General features: G+C 37.3%; 1 long non-coding RNA gene across 1 annotated transcript in view; it reads right to left on the minus strand.

The window, feature by feature from the left end:
* The window catches only part of LOC133577344 (uncharacterized), a 134,257-nt gene that overhangs the window by 108,746 nt on the left and 3,777 nt on the right, over positions 1–21,734 (minus strand). The window contains exon 2 of the long non-coding RNA XR_009811719.2: positions 18,190–18,271. This is a non-coding gene — a long non-coding RNA (uncharacterized lncRNA). The remainder of the gene's footprint in view (positions 1–18,189; positions 18,272–21,734) is intronic.

A 21,734-nucleotide genomic window follows, 5' to 3' on the forward strand; every position in this document is an offset into this window, starting at 1 on the left:
GAATGACAACACAAAAAACTTTCTTCCACTCATGCTTAATGGTTGTGTGAAGCTATTTATTGGCAAACAACTGTGTTTACTCTTTTTAAATCATAATGACAAAAGAAAGTACCCAAATGACCCTGATCAAAAGTTTACATAACCCAGTGACTTTGACCTGATAACATGCACAAAAGTTGACACAAACAGGTCATGTTTGTTTGTAATTAATGTGTGTGTATAAAAGGTCAGTGAGTTTCTGGGCTTCTGACAGACCATTGCATCTTTCATCCAGTGCTGCACAGATGTTTCTGGATTCTGAGTCATGGGGAAGGCAAACGAATTGTCAAAGCATCTGCGAGAAAAGGTAATTGAACTGCGTAAAACAGTGTTCAAACGCTGATTAAGAAGTGCAAAATGAGGGATTCAAGTAGACCAGCAAAGATTTCAGCCACAACTGCCAGGAAAATTGTTCGAGATGCAAAGAAACATCCACAAATAACTTCAGCTGAAATACAGGACTCTCTGAAAAATTGTGGTGTGGCTGTTTCAAGATGCACAATAAGGAGGCACTTGAAGAAAAATGGGCTGCATGGTCGAGTCGCCAGAAGAAAGCCATCACTCCAAAGTACTTTGTTCCAGAAGTTTTGAGGCTTGTCTCTGTGTTGCTTGGCGTAATGTAAGCGGGATAATTTGTGACATTTGCGCAGAAATGGCTTTCTTCTGGCAACTCGACCATGCAGCCCAATGAATGAAGGAGGCTATGGAAAACAGGAAACAAAGGACCATCACCATCAACAGGGTCCTTCATCAGCGACACTGGGGCGGAAAACAGATACTTTGTGGCCAGGTCAGGGAACTTTATTTAGCAGGTAATTCTACTCTTACAATGTTGGTTACTGTACTTTTATAGAAAATTGCTTAAATGTTGAACATGTGAGCAGAAAATGTTCCTTGTCAATTCTACCTAAAGTGTTGGTTGCACTTTCTTCAAAAAAAAGATGTGAATGCATCGGCCAATAATTGTCTTTTACTTGCTTGTTTGTATCCATAATTCATTCATACCTCATTCCCTTACAAGAAATACCAGGAATATAGGAAACTTCACATGCAGTGTCCACTATCCACTATTTATTTCTGTCCCACTGCTTGACTGGTTTTTTTGACAAAAAGTTACTGAACTGATTTCAACTAACTGAATCGTTTCGGATCATATTGTTCTAAAAAATAATATATTTATTTTTTTAGATAAAGATTATTTATGTTTTCAATATTTGTTTACTTACTATGGTATATTATTTATTTATTCACTGTTCTGTCTGCCGATATTATTGGCCGATAAATGCTTTAAAATGTAATATCGGAAATTATCGGTATCGTTTTTTATTTTCATTTTTTAAAATTTATTAAATCAGCATAAAAAAACACAAGATACACTTACAATTAGTGCACCAACTCAAAAAACCTCCCTCGCCCATTTACACTCATTCACACTCATTCACACAAAAGGGTTGTTTCTTTCTGTTATTAATATTCTGGTTCCTACATTATATATCAATATATATCAATACAGTCTGCAAGGCGATACAGTCCGTAAGCACACATGATTGTGCTTGTGATTGTGGTCCACTAATAGTACTAACCTTTAACAGTTAATTTTACTAATTTTCATTCATTACTAGTTTCTATGTAACTGTTTTTATATTGTTTTACTTTTTTGTTTTATTCAAGAAAATGTTTTTAATTTATTTATCTTATTTTTAAAAAAAAGGACCTTATCTTCACCATACCTCCATCCATCCATCCAAATTAGGCATAATAATGTGTTAATTCCACGACTGTATATATCGGTATTGGTTGATATCGGTATCGGTAATTAAAGAGTTGGACAATATCGGAATATCAGCAAAAAGCCATTATCGGACATCCCTCGACATGGGATAAAATTGCTATGGCATGAAAAGGGGTAGGATTAAATAAACTCAGCTTCTTCCTACTCCTTTTCGGACATGCTGTAATGAAACAGCTGGAAATGTGTGATGCATTACATTGTATAGTACGCGTGTTGGAAATAAACTGAAACTGAACTGAAATGAACTGAATCGTATCGGCAACACACACATCCTGAATTGAATCGAATCGTTAAAAAAAAAAAAACGATACACCCCTACTAAATATATTATATGTACTGGTGTGACAATGTCACTCAAAGTGTAAAGCATTTAATAAGCAATAAATGTTTGACTCGCTGACTAATTAAAAAATAAATCGCTGACTATTCGACTATTTAAATAATCGTGAGTTGCAGCCCTATGAGCCGCTTAGCCATATGTTTTATATTAGCACAATTTAGCTGGTGAAAACATAAAAAATGTCCATACAGTCGTAGAATTAGGCACATAAAATATGCCACATCCTCCACCGTGGGCTAGAAACCTCTGCAGTGGACTTTTTTTTTAATATAATACATCACATGGTACTACAGTATGGCGCCTTTCTGGTTTGATAGGTCAGAGAAACCTCTCTGGCGGCACCACCCAAATACGGCAGAACACATCAACTTTCCGAGGGGTACATTTTTGTGCGTTTTGTTGTAAAATCATATTTTTTCAGGTTGCCTTCACGATGCACACGCACACACACACTGGCTGTCCAGAGTTACTAATGAGGAGCCAAAGGGGGCTCTCGCTCAGCGTCCAATTATCCTGTCCCTTCTGAGGAACAGTCTTTGTGTGAGTGTGTGTGTGTGTGTGTGTGTGTGTGTGTGTGTGTGTGCAGATGTTTCAAGCCACTCCGGTTTTCTCCATGACGTTACGACAACAAGCTTCTGATTTCCATCATAATTGAGCTTCACTGATGTCTAAGAAATGTGTTGTGGACAACATTTAGCAGAGCTTCACTGCAGGACAGAAACATCAGATTTCTGTCAAGTGTTACTGTACACGGTATAACAAGTAATATTGTACACCGTTTTACTGGAGGGCGACACTGAAAAGACATATTGTGGGAATATATTATACATTTGCTCGTTTCGTTTTCTGTCTTTTTTTTTTTACCGTATTGCACTGTTCTTGTTACATTACACATGTTTTCATGTCATTACCATATCTATGTAATATTCCAACTTTATTCTCTAACATATGTTTTTTTTGCTTGATGCATAGAAATAACTACTGTATGATCTTGTAACTTGTTTTTTTCTCTCTTAACATTAGGACTTAATCCTCGAAATATCACGTTCTCCTTGTTTTATGTAAAAAAAAAATTAACTTACATTTTTGTCTCCTAGCACTCAATTTAATTAGCGTAATTGTGCACATTCTCTCAAAACATTACACATTTTTTTCCAACTTTTCTTTTCTCCTTATAACATTTTTCTTGCAAAATCCCAACTTTAAAAATGGAAAAATCTCCTTTTATTCTAAAAATACTTTATGCATATGTATAAAAAATATGACTATTCTTTAACTTTTTCTGGAAATAATATATATATATATATATATATATATATATATATATATATATATATAATATATATATATACACACATAGTTCTTCCAAAAACAAATAATTTATCACTTAAATATTACTGTTATTATTTTTCTTGTGATATTCTGACTTTTTTTTCCTGTAAAATTAAATCCTTTATACTACTAATATTATTTTAATAAAACTCTTCTATTATATTGTTCCCTTAATATTTTTTCAACTTTAAATATTGAAACATCTCCTTTTATTCTAAAAATATGACTATTCTTCAACTTTTTCTGGAAATAAAATAAAATAAAAAGTTAAACATTGTTTTTGTAACTTTAACATTGTCATACTTTATTACACATTTAAATGCAAATGTTTTTTTGTCTAAATTAAAACATATTTTGACTTTACTCAACTTGCAAACTTTCAACACTATTTTTCCATATCATTGCAACTTTATTGTAATATTACAATAGTTCTTCTAAAAATAAATAATTTATGACTGAAATATTACTGTTATATTTTTTCTTGTGATGTTCTGACTTTTTTTTCCTGTAAAATTAAATCCTTTATACTACTAATATTATTTTAATAAAACTCTTCTATTATATTGTTCTCTCAATATTTTTTCAACTTTAAATATTGAAACATCTCCTTTTATTCTAAAAATACTTTATGCATATGTATAACAAATATGACTATTCTTCAACTTTTCTGGAAATAAAATAAAAAGTTAAATAGTTTTTGTAACTTTAATATTCTTGTCATACGTTTTAACTTTATTACACATTTAGATGCAAATGTTTTTTTGTCTAAATTAAAACATATTTTGACTTTACTCAACTTGCAAACTTTAAACATGATTTTTCCATATCATTGCAACTATATTCTAATATATATATAGTTCTTCTAAAAACAAATAATTTATCACTGAAATATTACGGTTATATTTTTTCTTAAAAATTTGACTTTTCCCCCAACTTTTTCTGGAAATAAAATAAAAAAAAAACGTTAAACATTGTTCTTGTAACTTTAACATTCTTGTCATACTTTTTAACTTTATTACACATTTAAATTTAAATGTTTTTTTGTCTAAATTAAAGACTTTACTCAACTTGCAAACTTTCAACACCATTTTTTCATATCATTGCAACTTTATTGCAATATTACAATAATTCTTCTAAAAATAAATAATTTATGACTGAAATATCACTGTTATAATTTTTCTTGTGATATTCTGAGCTATTTTTTTCTGTAAAATTAAATTAATATTTTAATAACACTCTTCTATTGTAATGTCCTCTCAATATGTTTTCAACTTTAAATATTCATATAACATCTACTTTTATTCTAAAAATACTTTATTCTTATATATGACTATTCTTTAGCTTTTCGAAAAAAAAAAAAACAAACTCGAATGTAACTACAACATTACTCTCAAACTTCATTACGGTAACATTACACATTTTGTCTTAATTTATTTTCCCGTCCTAATGAAACTAAATTTACCTTGTAATATTTAGACTTTACACTTGTAATATTACTACCATTTTTTCCTCATATCATTGCAACTTTTTTTTTTCTACAAACATTTAAATTTAGCATGGTAACATTAGTCCCCAAAAAATATTCTTGTAATTTTTTACCTTTTTTCTGTAATGTTAAAAAAAAATTCTCCTAATATTTTAATATTACAATATACCTTTTCTCTCATAATATTGTTACTTTACTCTTCCACCATTAGAACTATTTTCGTCTAACTTAACTTTGTCGTGCAGATTTTCAAGCATATTTTTTTTATTAGTGTGTCTCTAACACACCTTTGTGCATTTGCATCAAGGTTACATTGCATTATTATCACATGACTATGAGTGCAAACATGTACCGTATTCTCTAATTCAACCAACCGGCAGGTGTGTATATGTACTATACACGCAGTGTTTTTTATGGCGTGCGTGTTTGTGTGTGCGTTTGAGGATACAAAAGCCACCTTTTTCCCTTCCTCCTCTGTTACGTTTGTCATCCACTTAAGCTCATTTAAGCAAAGCATGGTGAGAACTGTCAATTTGAGAAGTATGAATGGTAATTTGGGTGAATGAGGCTGTCAGTGTATCAGTGTGTGTGTGTGTGTGTGTGTGTGTGTGTGTGTGTGTGTGTGTGATCAGTGCTCGAAATGCTGCTTTGCCTGGTTGGAGTACGAACGCTTCACATTAATGCTCTCCTCCCATCTAAATTGCTTCCAGCTGAATCATTATCATATTCAAAGGGCAATTTAGTGTCGACATAAAGACTCCACTTCAGCGATGTGGCAGAACAGTAACAATGTTTTTGTTCAGTGAGTGTGTGTGTGTGCCGCTTCAATGAGCTCAGGGGTCTTCGTGAGCTTGTCAATAAGAGTTAAAAGGACTGCGGAAGAGCACATGATTCTCGGGGCTCTAGCGTGACCCCTGTGAACCCACATGCAAAGTGTTGCGCAGAGAGCCTTCACAAACGATCCGTCACCACACGGCACGTGCATCGCAAACGTGCACGGCAGACAGAAAAACTTTTATTCACCCCGTGCGCGCTCGTGTCGTCGTTTCGTTTTTGTTTTTTTAATCGCAGTTGCCCTGCGGTGCATGCATGTGTGTGTAAAGCCATTGGTATTCCACGGGGGCCCCCCCCCCGGGCGAGACGTGGGCCCAACAGATCCCGTCACGTTACGACAACAGATAGGCCGCGTTGCCCGCGGTCTCGCTGTACGCTGATGCTCCCTTTAACCGACGTCCACTCAGAGTTGGGGAAACCACGTTGATGCACACTGCTAGTGCTCTTTTTTGTAATACTGCATGTCTGCCACATAAGTAGCACCAGTACCAAGAAGGGCAGGATAGTCTACACAAATGAAATACTAAAATATTATCGAATATAATAAATGCGGTTGATTTTTTTCTATATACTGTATTTTCCGGACTATAAGGCGCACTTAATACTGCATGTCTGCCACATAAGTAGCACCAGTACCAAGAAGGGTAGGATAGTCTACACAAATGAAATACTAAAATATTATCGAATATAATAAATGCGGTTGATTTTTTTCTATATACTGTATTTTCCGGACTATAAGGCGCACTTAATACTGCATGTCTGCCACATGAGTAGTACCAGTACCAAGAAGGGCAGGGTAGCCTACAAAAATGTACTACTAAAATATTATCGAACACAATAAACGCGGTTGATTTTTTTCTATATACTGTATTTTCCGGACTATAAGGCGCACTTAATACTGCATGTCTGCCACATAAGTAGCACCAGTATCAAGAAGGGCAGGATAGCCTACAAAAATATTATCGAACACAATAAACGCGGTTGATTTTATTCTATATACTGTATTTTCTGGACTATAAGGCGCACTTAATACTGCATGTCTGCCACATAAGTAGCACCAGTACCAAGAAGGGCAGGATAGCCTATAAAAATGTACTACTAAAATATTATCGAACACAACAAACGCGGTTGATTTTTTTCTATATACTGTATTTTCCGGACTATAAGGCACACTTAATACTGCATGTCTGCCACATAAGTAGCACCAGTACCAAGAAGGACAGCATAGCCTACAAAAATGTACTACTAAAATATTATCGAACATAATAAACGCGGTTGATTTTTTTCTATATACTGTATTTTCCGGACTATAAGGCGCACTTAATACTGCATGACTGTCACAATATAATGTCAGACCCACTCGACATCCATTGCATTCGGTCTCCCCTAGAGGGGGGGGGGTTACCCACATATGCGGTCCTCTCCAAGGTTTCTCATAGTCATTCACATCGACGTCCCACTGGGGTGAGTTTTTCCTTGCCCTTATGTGGGCTTTGTACCGAGGATGTCGTTGTGGCTTGTGCAGCCCTTTGAGACACTTGTGATTTAGGGCTATATAAATAAACATTGATTGATTGAAACATTGAATATATTAAACGCGGTTGATTTTTTTCTATATACTGTATTTTCCGGACTATAAGGCGCACTTAATACTGCATGTCTGCCATATAAGTAGCACCAGTATCAAGAAGGGCAGGATAGCCTACAAAAATATTATCGAACACAATAAACGTGGTTGATTTTATTCTATATACTGTATTTTCTGGACTATAAGGCGCACTTAAGACTGCATGTCTGCCACATAAGTAGTACCAGTACCAAGAAGGGCAGGATAGTCTACAAAAATGTACTACTAAAATATTATCGAACATAACAAACGGTTGATTTTTTTCTATATACTGTATTTTCCGGACTATAAGGCGCACTTAATACTGCATGTCTGCCACATAAGTAGCACCAGTACCAAGAAGGGCAGGGTAGCCTACAAAAATGTACTACTAAAATATTATCGAACACAATAAACGCGGTTGATTTTTTTCTATATACTGTATTTTCCGGTCTATAAGGCGCACTTAATACTGCATGTCTGCCACATAAGTAGCACCAGTACCAAGAAGGGCAGGATAGCCTACAAAAATGAAATACTAAAATATTATCGAACACAATAAAGGCGGTTGATTTTTTTCTATATACTGTATTTTCCGGACTATAAGGCGCACTTAATACTGCATGTCTGCCACATAAGTAGCACCAGTACCAAAAAGGGCAGGATAGTCTACAAAAATGAAAAACTTAAATATTATCAAATATAATAAACGCGGTTGATTTTTTTCTATATACTGTATTTTCCAGAACATTAAGGCTCACTTAATACTGCATGTCTGCCACATAAGTAGCACCAGTACCAAGAAGGGCAGGGTAGCCTGCAAAACTGAAATACTAAAATATTATCGAACATAAACGCGGTTGATTTTTTTCTATATACTGTATTTTCCGGACTATAAGTCGCACTTAATACTGCATGACTGTCACAATATTATGTCAGACCCACTCGACATCCATTGCATTCGTTCTCCCCTAGAGGGGGTGGGGTTACCCACATATGCGGTCCTCTCCAAGGTTTCTCATAGTCATTCACATCGACGTCCCACTGGGGTGAGTTTTTCCTTGCCCTTATGTGGGCTTTGTACCGAGGATGTCGTTGTGGCTTGTGCAGCCCTTTGAGACACTTGTGATTTAGGGCTATATAAATAAACATTGATTGATTGAAACATTGAATATATTAAAAGCGGTTGATTTTTTCTATATAATGTATTTTCCGAGCGGAGACGGATCAGCAGCGCAGAGATGTTCCCAGCCAATGCACAGGCGAGCGGTCCACCCCGGGTCCCGACTCTGGACAGCCAGCACTTCATCCATGGCCACCGGACCCGTGCCCCCCCCCCCCCCCCCCTCAAGGAAAAGGGGAGCAGAGGAGAAAAGAAAAGAAACGGCAGATCAACTGGTCTAACAGGGGGGCTATTTAAAGGCTAGAGTATACAAATGAGTTTTAAGATGGGACTTAAATGCTTCTACTGAGGTAGCATCTCTAATTGTTACCGGGAGGGCATTCCATAGTACTGGAGCCCGAATAGAAAACGCTCTATAGCCCGCAGACTTTTTTTGGGCTCTGGGAATCACTAATAAGCCGGAGTTCTTTGAACGCAGATTTCTTGCCGGGACATATGGTACAATGCAATCGACAAGATAGGACGGAGCTAGACCGTGTAGTATTTTATACGTAAGTAGTAAAACCTTGTGCAACCCTTTGAGACACTTGTGATTTAGGGCTATATAAAAAAACATTGATTGATTGAAACATTGAATATATTAAACGCGGTTGATTTTTTTCTATATAATGTATTTTCCGGACTATAAGGCGCACTTAATACTGCATGTCTGCCACATAAGTAGCACCAGTATCAAGAAGGGCAGGATAGCCTACAAAAATATTATCGAACACAATAAACGCGGTTGATTTTATTCTATATACTGTATTTTCTGGACTATAAGGCGCACTTAATACTGCATGTCTGCCACATAAGTAGCACCAGTACCAAGAAGGGCAGGATAGCCTATAAAAATGTACTACTAAAATATTATCGAACACAACAAACGCGGTTGATTTTTTTCTATATACTGTATTTTCCGGACTATAAAGCGCACTTAATACTGCATGTCTGCCACATAAGTAGCACCAGTACCAAGAAGGGCAGGATAGCCTACAAAAATGAAATACTAAAATATTATCGAACACAATAAAGGCGGTTGATTTTTTTCTATATACTGTATTTTCCGGACTATAAGGCACACTTAATACTGCATGTCTGCCACATAAGTAGCACCAGTACCAAAAAGGGCAGGATAGTCTACAAAAATGAAAAACTTAAATATTATCAAATATAATAAACGCGGTTGATTTTTTTCTATATACTGTATTTTCCAGAACATTAAGGCTCACTTAATACTGCATGTCTGCCACATAAGTAGCACCAGTACCAAGAAGGGCAGGGTAGCCTGCAAAACTGAAATACTAAAATATTATCGAACATAAACGCGGTTGATTTTTTTCTATATACTGTATTTTCCGGACTATAAGGCGCACTTAATACTGCATGACTGTCACAATATTATGTCAGACCCACTCGACATCCATTGCATTCGGTCTACCCTAGAGGGGTGGGGGGGTTACCCACATATGCGGTCCTCTCCAAGGTTTCTCATAGTCATTCACATCGACTTCCCACTGGGGTGAGTTTTTCCTTGCCCTTATGTGGGCTTTGTACCGAGGATGTCGTTGTGGCTTGTGCAACCCTTTGAGACACTTGTGATTTAGGGCTATATAAAAAAACATTGATTGATTGAAACATTGAATATATTAAAAGCGGTTGATTTTTTTCTATATACTGTATTTTCCGGACTATAAGGCGCACTTAATACTGCATGTCTGCCACATAAGTAGCACCAGTATCAAGAAGGGCAGGATAGCCTACAAAAATATTATCGAACACAATAAAAGCGGTTGATTTTATTCTATATGCTGTATTTTCTGGACTATAAGGCGCACTTAATACTGCATGTCTGCCACATAAGTAGCACCAGTACCAAGAAGGGCAGGATAGCCTATAAAAATGTACTACTAAAATATTATCGAACACAACAAACGTGGTTGATTTTTTTCTATATACTGTATTTTCCGGACTATAAGGCGCACTTAATACTGCATGTCTGCCACATAAGTAGCACCAGTACCAAGAAGGACAGCATAGCCTACAAAAATGTACTACTAAAATATTATCGAACATAATAAACGCGGTTGATTTTTTTCTATATACTGTATTTTCCGGACTATAAGGCGCACTTAATACTGCATGTCTGCCACATAAGTAGTACCAGTACCAAGAAGGGCAGGGTAGCCTACAAAAATGTACTAATAAAACATTATCGAACACAGTAAACGGGGTTGATTTTTTTTCTGTATACTGTATTTTCCGGACTATAAGGCGCACTTAATACTGCATGTCTGCCACATAAGTAGCACCAGTACCAAGAAAGGCATAGCCTACAAAAATATTATCGAACACAATAAACGCGGTTGATATTTTTCTATATACTGTATTTTCCGGACTATAAGGCGCACTTAATACTGTAAGTCTGCCACATAAGTAGCACCAGTACCAAGAAGGGCAAGATAGCCTACAAAAATGAAATACTAAAATATTATCGAATAAAATAAAGGCGGTTGATTTTTTTCTATATACTGTATTTTCCGGACTATAAGGCGCACTTAATACTGGATGTCTGCCACATAAGTAGCACCAGTACCAAGAAGGGCAGGATAGCCTACAAAAATGTACTACTAAAATATTATCGAACATAATAAACGCGGTTGATTTTTTTCTATATACTGTATTTTCCGGACTATAAGGCGCACTTAATACTGCATGTCTGCCACATAAGTAGCACCAGTACCAAAAAGGGCAGGATAGTCTACAAAAATGAAAAATTAAAATATTATCAAATATAATAAACGCGGTTGATTTTTTTCTATATACTGTATTTTCCAGAACATTAAGGCTCACTTAATACTGCATGTCTGCCACATAAGTAGCACCAGTACCAAGAAGGGCAGGGTAGCCTGCAAAACTGAAATACTAAAATATTATCGAACATAAACGCGGTTGATTTTTTTCTATATACTGTATTTTCCGGACTATAAGGCGCACTTAATACTGCATGACTGTCACAATATTATGTCAGACCCACTCGACATCCATTGCATTCGGTCTACCCTAGAGGGGTGGGGGGGTTACCCACATATGCGGTCCTCTCCAAGGTTTCTCATAGTCATTCACATCGACTTCCCACTGGGGTGAGTTTTTCCTTGCCCTTATGTGGGCTTTGTACCGAGGATGTCGTTGTGGCTTGTGCAACCCTTTGAGACACTTGTGATTTAGGGCTATATAAAAAAACATTGATTGATTGAAACATTGAATATATTAAACGCGGTTGATTTTTTTCTATATACTGTATTTTCCGGACTATAAGGCGCACTTAATACTGCATGTCTGCCACATAAGTAGCACCAGTATCAAGAAGGGCAGGATAGCCTACAAAAATATTATCGAACACAATAAACGCGGTTGATTTTATTCTATATGCTGTATTTTCTGGACTATAAGGCGCACTTAATACTGCATGTCTGCCACATAAGTAGCACCAGTACCAAGAAGGGCAGGATAGCCTATAAAAATGTACTACTAAAATATTATCGAACACAACAAACGTGGTTGATTTTTTTCTATATACTGTATTTTCCGGACTATAAGGCGCACTTAATACTGCATGTCTGCCACATAAGTAGCACCAGTACCAAGAAGGACAGCATAGCCTACAAAAATGTACTACTAAAATATTATCGAACATGATAAACGCGGTTGATTTTTTTCTATATACTGTATTTTCCGGACTATAAGGCGCACTTAATACTGCATGTCTGCCACATAAGTAGTACCAGTACCAAGAAGGGCAGGATAGCCTATAAAAATGTACTACTAAAATATTATCGAACACAACAAACGCGGTAGATTTTTTTCTATATACTGTATTTTCCGGACTATAAGGCGCACTTAATACTGCATGTCTGCCACATAAGTAGTACCAGTACCAAGAAGGGCAGGGTAGCCTACAAAAATGTACTAATAAAACATTATCGAACACAGTAAACGGGGTTGATTTTTTTTCTGTATACTGTATTTTCCGGACTATAAGGCGCACTTAACACTGCATGTCTGCCACATAAGTAGCACCAGTACCAAGAAAGGCATAGCCTACAAAAATATTATCGAACACAATAAACGCGGTTGATATTTTTCTATATACTGTATTTTCCGGACTATAAGGCGCACTTAATACTGTAAGTCTGCCACATAAGTAGCACCAGTACCAAGAAGGGCAAGATAGCCTACAAAAATGAAATACTAAAATATTATCGAATAAAATAAAGGCGGTTGATTTTTTTCTATATACTGTATTTTCCGGACTATAAGGCGCACTTAATACTGCAATGTCTGCCACATAAGTAGCACCAGTACCAAGAAGGGCAGCATAGCCTACAAAAATATACTACTAAAATATTATCGAACATAATAAACGCGGTTGATTTTTTTCTATATACTGTATTTTCCGGGCTATAAGGCGCACTTAATACTGCATGTCTGCCACATAAGTAGCACCAGTACCAAGAAGGGCAGGGTAGCCTACAAAAATATTATCGAACACAATAAACGCGGTTGATTTTTTTCTATATACTGTATTTTCCGGACTATAAGGCGCACTTAATACTGCATGTCTGCCACATAAGTAGCACCAGTACCAAGAAGGGCAGGGTAGCCTACAAAAATATTATCGAACACAATAAACGCGGTTGATTTTTTTCTATATACTGTATTTTCCGGACTATAAGGCGCACTTAATACTGCATGTCTGCCACATAAGTAGCACCAGTACCAAGAAGGGCAAGATAGCCTACAAAAATGAAATACTAAAATATTATCGAATAAAATAAAGGCGGTTGATTTTTTTCTATATACTGTATTTTCCGGACTATAAGGCGCACTTAATACTGCAATGTCTGCCACATAAGTAGCACCAGTACCAAGAAGGGCAGCATAGCCTACAAAAATATACTACTAAAATATTATCGAACATAATAAACGCGGTTGATTTTTTTCTATATACTGTATTTTCCGGACTATAAGGCGCACTTAATACTGCATGTCTGCCACATAAGTAGCACCAGTACCAAGAAGGGCAGGGTAGCCTACAAAAATATTATCGAACACAATAAACGCGGTTGATTTTTTTCTATATACTGTATTTTCCGGACTATAAGGCGCACTTAATACTGCATGTCTGCCACATAAGTAGCACCAGTACCAAGAAGGGCAGGGTAGCCTACAAAAATATTATCGAACACAATAAACGCGGTTGATTTTTTTCTATATACTGTATTTTCCGGACTATAAGGCGCACTTAATACTGCATGTCTGCCACATAAGTAGCACCAGTACCAAGAAGGGCAGGGTAGCCTACAAAAATATTATCGAACACAATAAACGCGGTTGATTTTTTTCTATATACTGTATTTTCCGGACTATAAGGCGCACTTAATACTGCAATGTCTGCCACATAAGTAGCACCAGTACCAAGAAGGGCAGCATAGCCTACAAAAATATACTACTAAAATATTATCGAACACAATAAACGCGGTTGATATTTTTCTATATACTGTATTTTCCGGACTATAAGGCGCACTTAATACTGTAAGTCTGCCACATAAGTAGCACCAGTACCAAGAAGGGCAAGATAGCCTACAAAAATGAAATACTAAAATATTATCGAATAAAATAAAGGCGGTTGATTTTTTTCTATAAACTGTATTTTCCGGACTATAAGGCGCACTTAATACTGCATGCCTGCCACATAAGTAGCACCAGTACGAAAAAGGGCAGGATAGCCTACAAAAATGTACTACTAAAATATTATCGAACACAAACGCGATTGATTTTTTTCTATATACTGTATTTTCCGGACTATAAGGCACACTTAATACTGCATGTCTGCCACATAAGTAGTACCAGTACGAAAAAGGGCAGATAGCTTACAAAAATGTACTACTAAAATATTATTGAACATAATAAACGCGGTTGATTCTTTTCTATATACTGTATTTTCCGGGCTATAAGGCGCACTTAATACTGCATGTCTGCCACATAAGTAGCACCAGTACCAAGAAGGGCAGGGTAGCCTACAAAAATATTATCGAACACAATAAACGCGGTTGATTTTTTTCTATATACTGTATTTTCCGGACTATAAGGCGCACTTAATACTGCATGTCTGCCACATAAGTAGTACCAGTACCAAGAAGGGCAGGGTAGCCTACAAAAATGTACTAAAAAAACATTAACGAACACAAACGGGGTTGATTTTTTTTCTGTATACTGTATTTTCCGGACTATAAGGCGCACTTAATACTGCATGTCTGCCACATAAGTAGCACCAGTACCAAGAAAGGCATAGCCTACAAAAATATTATCGAACACAATAAACGCGGTTGATATTTTTCTATATACTGTATTTTCCGGACTATAAGGCGCACTTAATACTGTAAGTCTGCCACATAAGTAGCACCAGTACCAAGAAGGGCAAGATAGCCTACAAAAATGAAATACTAAAATATTATCGAATAAAATAAAGGCGGTTTATTTTTTTCTATAAACTGTATTTTCCGGACTATAAGGCGCACTTAATACTGCATGCCTGCCACATAAGTAGCACCAGTACGAAAAAGGGCAGGATAGCCTACAAAAATGTACTACTAAAATATTATCGAACACAAACGCGATTGATTTTTTTCTATATACTCTATTTTCCGGACTATAAGGCACACTTAATACTGCATGTCTGCCACATAAGTAGTACCAGTACGAAAAAGGGCAGATAGCTTACAAAAATGTACTACTAAAATATTATTGAACATAATAAACGCGGTTGATTCTTTTCTATATACCGTATTTTCCGGACTTTTTTTCCTCTCAAAACTCGACAGTGCGCCTTATAACCTAATGTAAGGAATAATTCTTGTTGTGCTTACCCACCTCGAAGCTATTTTATTTGGTACATGGTGTAATGACAAGTGTGATCAGTAGATGGCAGTCAAACATAAGAGATAATAGTAGGCTGCACCGTTTGATGTGCTTCAACATACAAGTATTATGGTGTGTGTAAAAGGTAAGACATTATCTGGCGTTTTGTTTCGCGACATTAAGCAAAAGCAACTTTTTTTACATTCTGGTACCTGCTGATCTGTATTTGGGATCTGCATAAGTCCTGAGAAATTGCACGCGTCCGCCTTTGTAGTCCGTGGCGACACCGTAGTCGATAAGCTTCTTCTTTTTCTCTATCTTCTTGTTATGTGACATTCATCCTCCGCTGTTGTCATTTCTAATATAAAGTAGTTTAAAGTTCTAACTTATATCTGTCAGTAAACTCGCCATGAAAGCGCTAAAACATACCGGTGTAGTGAGTTTACATTATCCACCCAAGGAACTTTAGTAATTAGAGTTCCGGTCGGACGGTTTTTCACAGGACACATTTCCGGTGTGGTTGTTTCCGGTTGAGGAGATGCTGCTCCGTTATTGATTGAAGTAAAGTCTGAATGTCATTAAAACAGTTAGCTCCATCTTTTGACACTTCTTCCACTCCCGTCCTTGCACGCTACACCGCTACAACAAAGATGACGGGGAGAAGACGCTGCCAAAAGTGAGCCACGTAAATAAGACCGCCTACAAAACGGCGCATCCGGAAGAGACTGTCAGAAAGCGGCTTGAAGATGATCTGTAAAACATAATCTATGCAACATTTTGACCAAAGAACCACTATTACATGTTATGTAGACCACAAGGAAGGGTTTTACATTTAGAAAACAATAAATAATATGACTCCTTTAATGCGCCCTATAATCCGGTGCGCCATTTTTTGAAAAAAAAAAAAAAAATTCACAAGAGGTGTGCCGCACGCTGTGTGTGTGTGTGTGTGTGTGTGTGTGGGGCGGGGGGTGGGGGGGGGGGGGGGGGGTGTCTGTGTTTACTAACAAGACATCATGGCGGAGCCGAAGCAGAGTTTCTTAACATGGAGATATTCTCACTACTTTTTTGTCGAGCACAAAGAAAAGAACATTTTAGTTAAATGTAAGTTGTGTCTTGGATCAAAGTTCCTATCTACTGCCCAAAACCGCAATTAAAATCTGCTGAAACAGCTACAAAAGCAACATGCTTCGACGAAACTAGTAAAGAGAGACACACTTCACCTAAGGACTGCTAGCCAGGACAACATTGATAGAGCCATTGCTGTGTATGTGCTAGAAGACATGCAGGCTATTTCTACAGTGGAGTCACCCGCTTTCAGGCAGCTAATTAGCATGATATCGGGCGTCAAACGGCAAATGGCACAAAAACATTTTCCAAGTACCTGGACTCAGTGGACAGTGAGTACATAAACATGGAAAGCGAGCTAAAGAAAACACTCCAAACTCTGCCTCTGCTCATCATTCAGCACTGAAGGAACACACACTGTCAATTCTCTTATATACTCTTTCATTCTAGACTTCTAGAGTGTTTGACTATCACATCACTCTAAATGTATAGACTATAAAGTTCAGAAGCATAAAGAGGGATCCTAGTGGGCCTAGCCAATCTTTTATTTTCTCTAAACTAAAACTGGGGGAATGCGTAGAGTGTTCTGGGCTTCACTGAAGACATGATTTTATTTCACAATTCCTTGAGAGAAAAAACCGCTTGGTTAGGTGCTGTATATAGTGACATGACATACAATCATGCCATGTGTGCCTTCCTTGGGGGAAGCCAGGTTTACAGCTATGTCGTGACATGTTATTATGCGGTTTGTTACTTATGTATGTTATGTTGCAGCTATTTAAAATAGTTTTGTCAATTTGTTCTGGCCCAAAATAAATTGGCCCTTTGAAACATATCTTTGTGTGTTGTACGTAGACCACATTGCTTAGCAGAGTTCAGTGATGCAAATGCATGTCAACTTGATCAACAGATTGTAATATTCTCCAGTGCAATAACAGTACTGAAATGAAGGCTAAAAGGGCATTAATGGGAGCCTTAAAAAATGAATAAAATAAAATAAAAAGTAACTAAATAGTTACTTTTCACAGTAACATTACTTTTTGGTGTAAGTAACTGAGTTACTTTTGAAATAAAGTAACTAGTAACTGTAACTAGTTACTGTTTTTCAGTAACTAACCCAACAATGATGTTTCATGAGCTCAGTTTTTTTTTTTAATCATGTTCACAGGTATCGACTACTGAAATTCTGCTATCATAGCAACCCTAACAGCCGACGACTGCAAGTTACTCGTGTCAGCTAACTCTTCTGCTCTTGAATCTGTCATCTTTTGCCCGGGTCATGTCTTGTTTAGTTTGACATTTCCTTAGTTGTTTGTTAGTTCTGTTTCAGCAGCCTTGTTTGTTTTCTTAGTTGCCATGGGTGCTGATTTTTGTCACCTACCTCTGAATAGGGGTCGGAAAAGTTCACCTGCTCCTGGTCACTAATCAGAGAGCTATTTATTCCTGCCTGGCAGTCTTGTTCGCAAAACACGCGACATTTACGTTGGCGTCTATTTGGATATGAGTTTAGAATGACTAGCTTCTTGCTAAGTTTTGCCATAGCTTCTCGTACCATCCGCACGTTTTTCTTTTTCGTATTTTTGCCTTATGGGAGAAATCACATTCTTACCTGCACGCCGCTTCCTGACGTCCTTCTGCATCTTGGGGAAACGAGCTTTGCAAAACCATGCAACCCCGATATGACAGAATCTCTGCAAACAAAAAGGGTGAACATTGGTCAAAAATGCACGTTGACTGTGTTGCATTTGCGATATTTTTCTGACAAACACCGCAACAGGGTGGCGCTGTTTTTAAACCTCTGCTGAAGCGGGTATTTTTGCACAGAACTCTTAAAAAAAGGTTTGGGTCCACACCTTTAGGGACCTGACAAGCATATGTGTGTACACTGTTGGCGTTAACAAACCTTTTGTGTCTTTTTACGCATTGAAATCAGAAATGACGCGCATATTTTTTATTTTATTATTTTAAAGACACTGCCTTCTCTGGGTCAAAACTCAAGTTTGCTTGTTTTTTTTTTTATCGATTATCGCTTTCCACCGGATTTTTGTTTTGTTTATATTAGCCGGGTCAAATTTCCGTTCCCGTTTATTGCGTTTTTATTGGTCGTCTTCAAAGTAATTAACTTTCCGGTATTAATTTCTTACATTTTGATTCGCCGAAAGTTTTATCAATCACAAATACCCCGGCCGAGTCATACCAACGACTATAAAAATGGGACCCGTTACCTCCCTGCTTGGCACTCAGCGTCAAAAGTTGGAATTGGGGGTTAAATCACCAAAATGATGCTGCTCACTGCTCCCCTCACCTCCCAGGGGGTAGAACAAGGGGATGGGTCAAAAGCAGAGGTTAATTTCACCACACCTAGTGTGTGTGCGACTATCAGTGGTACTTTAACTTTAAATACTGCCTCAGTCTGCACTCGGACAACTTCACCGCGAGGGGCTGTCAAAAACACTAACCTTTTTAACTTCATCCTGTGCCATGCCTGCAGTAAATGACTTGTTTTAGTCTTTGTGAGTCCATGGAAAATTCACTTTTATCTCCCAGTGCCATCATTGGCACAGGCTCGCTGGTAGCTTCAAGCTAGCCAGCACCCGACAAGACTCCTCCACCCCAAAAACATACAAACCTTGTTTCTATATGAGTTGGGAAATTGTGCTAGATGTAAATATAAACGGAATACAATGATTTGCAAATCATTTTCAACCCAAATTCAATTGAATGCACTACAAAGACAATATATTTGATGTTCAAACTCATTACTTTATTTTTTTTTGCAAATAATCATTAACTTTAGAATTTGATGCCAGCAACACGTGACAAAGAAGTTGGGAAAGGTGGCAATAAATACTGATAAAGTTGAGGAATGCTCATCAAACACTTATTTGGAACATCCCACAGGTGAACAGGCAAAGGGGAACAGGTGGGTGCCATGATTGGGTATAAAAGTAGATTCCATGAAATGCTCAGTCATTCACAAACAAGGATGGGGCGAGGGTCACCACTTTGTCAACAAATGTGTGAGAAAATTGTTGAACAGTTTAAGAAAAACTTTCTCAACCAGCTATTGCAAGGAATTTAGGGATTTCACCATCTACGGTCCGTAATATCATCGAAGGGTTCAGAGAATCTGGAAAAATCACTGCAAGTAAGCAGCTAAGCCCGTGACCTTCGATCCCTCAGGCTGTACTGCATCAACAAGCGACATCAGTGTGTAAAGGATATCACCACATGGGCTCAGGAACTCTTCAGAAACCCACTGTCAGTAACTACAGTTGGTCGCTACATCTGTAAGTGCAAGTTAAAACTCTCCTATGCAAGGCGAAACTCGTTTATCAACAACACCCAGAAACGCCGTCGGCTTTGCTGGGCCTGAGCTTATGGACTGATACAAAGTGGAAAAGTGTTCTGTGGTCTGACGAGTCCACATTTCAAATTGTTTTTGGAAACTGTGGACGTCGTGTCCTCCGGACCAAAGAGGAAAAGAACCATCCGGATTGTTATAGGCGCAAAGTTGAAAAGCCAGCATGTGTGATGGTATGGGGGTGTATTAGTGCCCAAGACATGGGTAACTTACACATCTGTGAAGGCACCATTAATGCTGAAAGGTACATACAGGTTTTGGAGCAACATATGTTGCCATCCAAGCAACGTTACCATGGACGCCCCTGCTTATTTCAGCAAGACAATGCCAAGCCACGTGTTAAATCAAAGTGGCTTCATAGTACAAGAGTGCGGGTACTAGACTGGCCTGCCTGAAGTCCAGACCTGTCTCCCATCGAAAATGTGTGGGGCATTATGAAGCCTAAAATACCACAACGGAGACCCCCGGACTGTTGAACAACTTAAGCTGTACATCAAGCAAGAATGGGAACGAATTCCACCTGAGAAGCTTAAAAAATGTGTCTCCTCAGTTCCCAAATGTTTACTGAGTGTGAAAGGCCATGTAACACAGTGGTGAACATGCCCTTTCCCAACTACTTTGGCACGTGTTGCAGCCATGAAATTCTAAGTTGATTATGATTTGCAAAAAAAAAAAAAAAAAATAAGTTTATGAGTTTGAACATCAAATATCTTGTCTTTGTAGTGCATTCAACTGAATATGGGTTGAAAAGGATTTGCAAATCATTGTATTCTGTTTATATTTACATCTAACACAATTTCCCAACTCATATGAAAACAGGGTTTGTATATATACACATTATATATATATATATATATATATATATATATATATATATATATATATATATGTGTGTGTATATATATATATATATATATATGTATGTATAAGTGTGTATATATATATATATACACACACACACACATATATATATATATATATACACACACACATATATATATATATATATATATACACACACATATATATATATATATCACACACACACATATATATATATATATATATATATATATATATATATATATATATATCACACACACACATATATATATATATATATATATATATAAATAAATGTATTTTATATATTATACATATATTTTTAAAGACAGAGTTTTTTGTTAATTTTTTGTCATTGTGCTTATTGCTGTTTTCACAATTTTTGCTGGTGTTTTTCTGGTGACAGGCCACAGATTGTCCCTGTGGGGCACTTTGGGAATCCCTGCTGTAGAAGCCAACTGTTGACTCTACTCTTCGTTTTGTCGTAACCAAAATAGTGGTTATGTTAAAATAAGAGTGGGATTTTTCATTCAACACACTGAAAAAAAGCTAAAAAACCCCCAACAACACAATGGATCACTTCTGGGATACGTTTCTGACTAAGTTTTATTGGCTCAAAAGTCATCCTGGCGCCCCCGCAGAGAAGCCCACAGGGGGTCGTGATGGTTGTTTCTGCTCGCCGCTGTAAGAGCCAGGAAACAACCTGCACGTCCTCCAAGGCTGTCAGCGAGATCTACAACCGCCATATAGCGACTAACTGCGCCGCTCATGAAGCGTCTGACTGTACTGAGGATTATTTCATAGGAAAGCCGTAAAGAGAGGACAAAAGTCGTAAACTACGGCAGTTTTAAGCGCCGCGTCAATATGGAACGAGGTCGTGGTGCGGCTCGCCTCAAACTATTTTCCTTTTGGCCGCTGTCAACTTTCATTGCGAGATGTTTGGCTGT

Source organism: Nerophis lumbriciformis, linkage group LG37 (assembly GCF_033978685.3).
Source record: "Nerophis lumbriciformis linkage group LG37, RoL_Nlum_v2.1, whole genome shotgun sequence".
Taxonomy (NCBI): domain Eukaryota; kingdom Metazoa; phylum Chordata; class Actinopteri; order Syngnathiformes; family Syngnathidae; genus Nerophis; species Nerophis lumbriciformis.